Source organism: Sinocyclocheilus rhinocerous, unplaced genomic scaffold (genome assembly GCF_001515625.1).
Source record: "Sinocyclocheilus rhinocerous isolate Xijiao unplaced genomic scaffold, SAMN03320098_v1.1 scaffold2482, whole genome shotgun sequence".
In the NCBI taxonomy this organism is placed as follows: Eukaryota; Metazoa; Chordata; class Actinopteri; order Cypriniformes; family Cyprinidae; genus Sinocyclocheilus; species Sinocyclocheilus rhinocerous.
Window position 1 is genome coordinate 96,830 of NW_015632043.1, and position 7,331 is coordinate 104,160.

General features: G+C 37.4%; 1 protein-coding gene across 3 annotated transcripts in view; it reads right to left on the reverse strand.

Annotated features, from left to right (window-relative positions):
* LOC107742172 (carbohydrate sulfotransferase 10-like) overlaps window positions 1–5,151 on the reverse strand; it is an 84,300-nt gene extending 79,149 nt beyond the window's left edge. For all 3 annotated transcript variants that reach the window (XM_016555074.1, XM_016555073.1, XM_016555072.1), the window contains exon 1: window positions 4,902–5,151. The gene's annotated coding sequence lies outside the window, so the exon portion shown is untranslated. The remainder of the gene's footprint in view (window positions 1–4,901) is intronic.
* Window positions 5,152–7,331: the final 2,180 nt, after the last annotated feature.

The window sequence follows — 7,331 nt, forward strand, 5'->3', positions numbered from 1 at the left end:
TACGTCCTCCTAAAGTCACAGGGTCGTCCCATGCTCTATCCACCTTATTTTGCAACGCGGAAGTAAATACGATGACGTACTTCCTTATAATGTGCTAAACTTCCGTTTCGCTTGCCAGTAGGTAAGGAGCTTAAGGAGCGATGTGGTGGGAGCACACACAGAACACTATTATAAATATTTACCACACCCCCGGTGTATAACACAGTCGGAGGATGAAATGAAGTGGCCTGCCATAACTTATGAGGACATTTTTAATTATTTAATTTTGTCGCATGGAGTAGACGGGTCTTCGATGAGGAATTATAAAAGCACTGAGGCATATCAGTACCTGCACAGCGGGAAAGTCGGCAGAGTACATGAAACAGAAAGTGAATTCGTGTTTTTAAAAGCAGACGTGAATCCCAGAACTGTTATGTGATTGCATTGAGGATTTAGGTAACTGGTAAATGACTAATGTCTCTTTTTTCTCTTTCATCTGTGAAAGCACTTGTTGATAGTTTTAAAGTAGTAATGACATTTTTTTCTGATAAACTGATTACTATACCGTGTAGAATTAGGGCTGATTAATTGCATCCAAAATAAAAGTTATAAATAATAAAAATATATGTGTGTACTTTAAAAAAATATATATATATATATTTTTTTTTTTGAATGCAATTAATCGTCTGACTATACTATTCAGAATGTTTTCCATTTATGCGTGTACTTTTTAATAGTACACGCATAAGTATATACGCAAAAGTATATACTTTTTAATATATATCTATTCAGAATGTTTTACATTTGTTCCGAGATTTTTGAAAAAGTGACAAATTGACGATTATTTACCTAGCATTGCTAAACTGTATCATTTTCAAGTGGGGGGAAAAAAAAATCAAAATAAACTGCATTTTGACATTTTAATTGTGTGTTTGTGTGTGTGCATATATAAGGAGAAAGAAGTAATATAAGATCTTGAAAATATTTGTGTAAAAACTGTATATTTAACGGTCACACTGAATAATTCCAAACAACTACACAATGTATCCAAAATTACTACACCATTCTAAATTTCATATAAAATGCCATGGAATGTAGACTCTCATGTGCTCCTCCGTTGTATCAATCCAGTCGGAGATAATTCAGCTTACTACACTCTGGGACACATCAAAGCGTTCAGCAAGATATCCTTGAAGTAATTCTACTTCAGCTTCATCATGGTCATCAGAATTTGATCCATTATGTGCATCTTAAAATTGGAAGTGTAGAATTGCTGGAGATATTTAACATGTTCTTTAAAGACGCTAAGGGTGAAGCCAGTGTACAATAAAGAGCTAGTGTCATTCTTGAGAATGGAAAGGGCTAAGGGATCTTTACTGTGGAACTGTGTTGCCTTGTGTAACATTATTTTATCCCCTGAGGCATAAGTGTGGTCTGTCAATGCCTGGACCTCCCACTGAGTGCAGGCATCACTGAACTGAAGGGGCAGCTGCAATGGCTCCGTTTGTGCGGTCTCATGGTCACCTTGCTCATCATTTGCAAAACAACACTGAAGTCAGTCAGATGCTCAGGAGAAACTGATAAATTCTCCACCCCCTATTTACAAAATACACAAAATAATGATCTTTAAAATAGCATCATATGAACCCTTTAAAAGCTTTTTTGTATTATGTAGTGTACCCTGCTAACACACAACGTATCAGTTACGTAATGTACTGGTACTTTTTGGCAATTTCATGACTTACCAATTGACAACGTAACTACGACGTCGCATGCCCGTAATTTTATAACCATCAAATTACCAATTCACAACGTCGTCAGTACGTCCTCCTAATGTCATAGGGACGTCCCATACTCTATCCACCTTATTTTGCAACGCGGAAGTAAATACGATGACGTACTTCCTTATAATGTGCTAAACTTCCGTTTCGCTTGCCAGTAGGTAAGGAGCTTAAGGAGCGATGTGGTGGGAGCACACACAGAACACTATTATAAATATTTACCACACCCCCGGTGTATAACACAGTCGGAGGATGAAATGAAGTGGCCTGCCATAACTTATGAGGACATTTTTAATTATTTAATTTTGTCGCATGGAGTAGACGGGTCTTCGATGAGGAATTATAAAAGCACTGAGGCATATCAGTACCTGCACAGCGGGAAAGTCGGCAGTATTTTTATTCAATACAATCACAGTACCTGGCTTTAAGGGATAGTTCACCCAAAAATTAACATTTTCATCATTTACTCAACCTCGAGTTGTTCTAAACCTATATAAATTTCTTTGTTCTACTGAACACAAAGAAGGATATTTGGAATAATATTAATATACAAACTGTTCTTGGGTCGCATTCACTTCCATAGTATTATTTCTTACTACTATGGAAGTGAATGGGACCCAAGATTTGCTTGGTTACAAACCTTTGAAAAATCTTCCTTTGTTTTTAGCAGCAAAAAGAAATTAACACAGGTTTGGAAGAACTCGAGAGTAAGTAAATGACAGAATTTTAATTTTAGCTATCCCTCTATGCGCTTTTTTGTAACAGTTTTCTACTGTTATCAACAACTTCAGCTTAGCACTAAATATTATTCATGCCCAATAGGAGTGTCATTGATAAAGAAAGTGTTTAAACAATGTCTTTTGTTAGAGCACGTAACTTAACAAGAAGCTGTAACATACCTGTTTGTGGATATATCCTAACGAGACGTCACCTCGGAGTCTTCACTGGAGCATCCTTTTTCGGGGAATGGATGATTTTCCGTGGGTCTGCCATCAACGAAGTGGAAAGAGCAAACGTACGGAAATTTCGGTGGTTTCTTTAAGTTAAAGGCTTTTAAACAAAGACGACAAGCTTCTCCCTTCGGAGGGGCATGCAAATCATAGGGTGCCCCACATCCACATTCAGCTCTGGTACGTGGATTATGGTCAAAACAAATGTCTTGCAGGTATTTTTTACGCTTGAACCAGCTATTATGACACCCCCTAACTGCACAAAGTACTCCAGTCTTTTCATATTAAAAGTAAACTAGCCTGTAAAATCTACACAGTGAACGCAAAACTATGGAATCACAATACAACTACTATTAGCGGAAGTGCTTTACCGGAAATCTGACACATTATAGCTCGAAAACGGCAGTGCCCGCGCTTACGTGAAAAATAACGTGGATAAAGGCCAATAGGAAAAAAATAGGGAGGAGCAAGGGGTTGGGGTTTTGACTCATCCTGCCACCCAGAGCTCATTAGCGAAATGGAGGAAGGAGTAGAAGAGCGTCCTGAATGTAAGGTTAGTGATTTGAAACGGCCAATAGTTTAAATTGCTATAATAATAAGAGTTACTGGTATTATAGTTATTATATTTTTATGTTATAAATGCTTATTTTCGTAATGTAACGTTAGCAGAAACAGCTAACGTAGTTTAGCACGTCAGTACCTCTGTTCAACGTTATAGAAACCTATTTACCACGTTTAAACTGATAAAAGGTATGGTGAGATAAAAGATCTCACGATGTGGTATCTTTATTTTTCTTATTAACTTATAAACCAAACTAATCGGTTTAATGTGACATCACTGGTCGACCGCGCCGCCATATTTGTAACGAGCATTGTAACGAGTAATGATACATTAAAATAATGAATATTTTGAGATAGAGAAACATAGAATTTCAGACTTTCTATTATGTTTTTTTTTTAAAATATTTAAAGCTCTGAAACACTTTCACAAACGTTCACAAAAGAAATGTATTAAAGGAGGGCTTACATTTTTTCCCATTTGCATGTATGAATATGATATTTACCCAAGACGTCTTTGAAAATCGTGCAGTGTGAACTCGGCATAAGCTGCTGGAGAGGACGGCATCTGACATTTCTCACCGTTTCTCGTCAGTTATGCCAAAAAAGTTCAACAACTGTGTCAGATTGGTTAAGAAACATTACCCAGAGCCTACTTTAAGTGCTTTAGTTAATTTTATACCTCTGTGATTATGGTATCTTTCCTTATTGTATCTGAAATGTCTGCTAGCAAATGTTACACTAGCATAGCATATCTGTTTATATTTATGCTGAGCATGGAACGCCTTGTAGCTTCTAAGCCCTGATTAAAATGATAATTTATTTCCATGCATGCTGAGTGGTCAGCCACACCTACTGGCTGCATCCGAAAGCTGAATGTAACTTAAAATTATTTTAATTTTATATGAAAATATGTACAACACACCCAAAGTTAAATTTAATTTCAATAAGTGTTTTCTATATATTTTTAGTTTGATAAATAGGCCTACACATTTTTATGTATATTTAGAAATATGACAACAATCACATATCCCACACAATGTTTAAGTGTTTGGGAATATTGACGTATAATTTAAATACATAATCGCATAATATCAGATATAGAACTTTTTTTAGAAGAGAACACATCATCACTGTTAAACCGATGCGCATTGCGTCGTCGTTTTCCATCGTGCCTTTGGTCAGCGCAGTCGAAGAAGAGCTAGTCTCAAGTATAACCGTTTATCTGAGAGCTTTGATGATAAATAAACGAATATAATTACTACAATACTAATTTTTTTGCTAGAAATTACATAAAAAGTGGAAAAAGTTGGTCAAAACATACATTGACACAAACTGACCACCAACCTTATCTCGCAAACTTGTCTTTTTTATTTTTTTATTTATTAGCTCAGTTGTCACGGAATCGAACGCACTAGATAGTGGGATGACGCATAAATCTAGAATGCCTTAAAAAGCCGATCAGCTTAAAAGGTATCTCTGTAGACAGATTGTGAAACGATCATTGGAATCAGACGTGCCTTTCTTTCTTTCTGCCTTCATACATTCGTATGCAGCATTTTTCCAGCTTTCGGACGCAGCCATTGACTGCCTGTATATCTAAGTTACACATTATAAACAGCCCAGTCCAAACCTTCTCAATGTAAATCGTCGGTGTCTTCTGTCATCTCGTCTTGTCGGGTTTTCCACAATAACTGGGGTGCTGTATTCCGCTGAACATTAGCTGCGTCCGTAATCAGCCTCTAGTTAACACTGACTCTGCTCTGTAGAGTAAATGTTCTAAATAGAGGAAGAAAATAAAATGGATGAGCAAATTTGGACGTTGATGTAATTACAGTGCGCCAGTTGGAGCTGACGCTTCTTCTTCGTCTTCTTCTGTGGATTTACTGAGGGGGGGTTGCAATCCAACTGGTGCATACCGCCATCTACTGCTGTAGATGTTGTACTGTACTTTGACGTAGATGGATGCAGGATAATTTACTATAATGTATTATCTATTATGTTTAAAATAACATTTGATAACATGTTCTAGAGTTTCCATTTCCTGACATATATGGGGGAAGATGGCCCCCTTAAAAACAACGTGCATTTAAATTGTTACATATTTAGATGTTTAATATGTGTGGGATGATGTATCAGACATTGTGTTATTATATGAAATAGAAACATTTGCCAATTTAGCTGTTATATACAAAAATGTTAAATTATTCATCTTTGGCCTCTTTACCCTAATAATTGCAATGGCAGACAAAGCAGAATCCCAGTAAAAGGGATTTATCTGAAAGGCAAAATTATTCCATGACTTGTAGATATCCATATTTATTTGCCCTTTTTTAATGAGAGTAAGACTGAAATTATCTTGTTTGGTTCAAATGATCACAGCATTCATGATGTTGATCTCGATACTCTGTTACCTTACAGTAACACCTGTGTTTGGAATCTGGTGGTTTTGCTTGATAACAGTCTTACATTTGATAAGCAGATATGTGCTGTGGTTAGGTCTTGTTTCTATCATCTTCATCTTTTAGCAAAGGTTAAGCCCTTTTTGTCTGGTAAGAATTTCGAAACTGTCATGCATGCAAAATGGTTTGGCCCGATAAAGGCCTAGATCCGGCAGGCCGGAAGAAATAACTCGGCCCCGCTCCGGTTTCCAGACTCGGCCTGGACATGGGTTGAATGATGCCCCAGAATCGGCCCAAATACACTGGCCCGAGTCCGGCTGCCGAAACTACCGGCATTGGGCCACAATCACGTCGACAAGAATTGTAACACTTAGCTGGTACTGGCCCGAGTCTGGGTACTAAAACTGAGTCAACACCACCAGCATTGGGCCACAACTAATATATATATACCCCATGAATTACCCCATAACATCCATATGTGTTCCTTTTCCCCAAGTATAAAAATGACACCATGAAAATATGAGTGATATTAGAATTTTTGAAGAAAAAATTTTTTTCCAGGAGCTTCCTCAAGTAGCGTACTCTAAAAGAGGGACAGACTGACAGAAAGAGAGACAAAAAGGGGAACAGACAATGACACGTATGGTTATTCAGACAAAAGAAAAAAAAAAACATCAATCGTAATACTATAGACCAGTGGTGTCAAACTCAATTCCTGGAGGGCCCCAGTTCTGCACAGTTTAGCTCCAACCAGCTCCAACTCACACCTGCTTGAAAGTTTCTAGTAATCCTAAAGACCTTGATTAGCTGGATCAGGTGTGTTTGATTATGGTTGGTGAGATAAACTCTAGCACTATGTCAGCGAACTCACAATTATAGCTTCATTATAAATAAACATTACTTTGATATTATATGTGTAGAACGGTTTATTAAATTATATTATATGTTAGATTATCAAATGTTTACTCACCAGGGTAGCAAGTTCTTCTGGTCTTCTGTCAATTAGCAGCACAAAAAGCCCGTCAGGTTTTGTCATTAGATGTCAAAGCTATAGTGCGCATGTCTTGAAACTCATATAGCACAAATAATGTTAAGTTCCCTTAACCACTTTATAAGCTTGTTTCATTATATGAATTAAATCATTCATTTCCAAATGTAGTTAAAGAAAAAAGAGAACTTCTGTGAACACTAATGCTGTGTTAGAGCTTCTGGGCAAATGAAGTGAAAGCAAGCCCACATATGCTGCAAAGCTTCTCTAAGTGAGAGAAAGTTGCTTTATGCATTGTTAAGAGCAAAGCTTGCCAAAATGAAAGATGTTTCTGACTGAATGAAGTGTTATTTGCAATGCAGAAAGACTGTTTTTAATGTTTTAGAAGTTCTATCCCAGATAGCAAAAATAATCTGGGCCAGATCTGGCCCAGACCCATCGGAAGTTCTGGTCCAGATCCGCACAACGGACTCAGGCCGGTGTCTTTTTGCACAACGGGCCAATACCGGCACGGATCCGTTTTTCCGAATCTGGACCAGAACTGGGTCAGCTCTGGACCAGATGTGAATTCCTTTATGGTGATTTGGGCCAAATGTGGGACGGATCTGGGCCAGCTCATTTTGTGTGTGTATATATATATATATATATATATATGCCTATACACACACACACA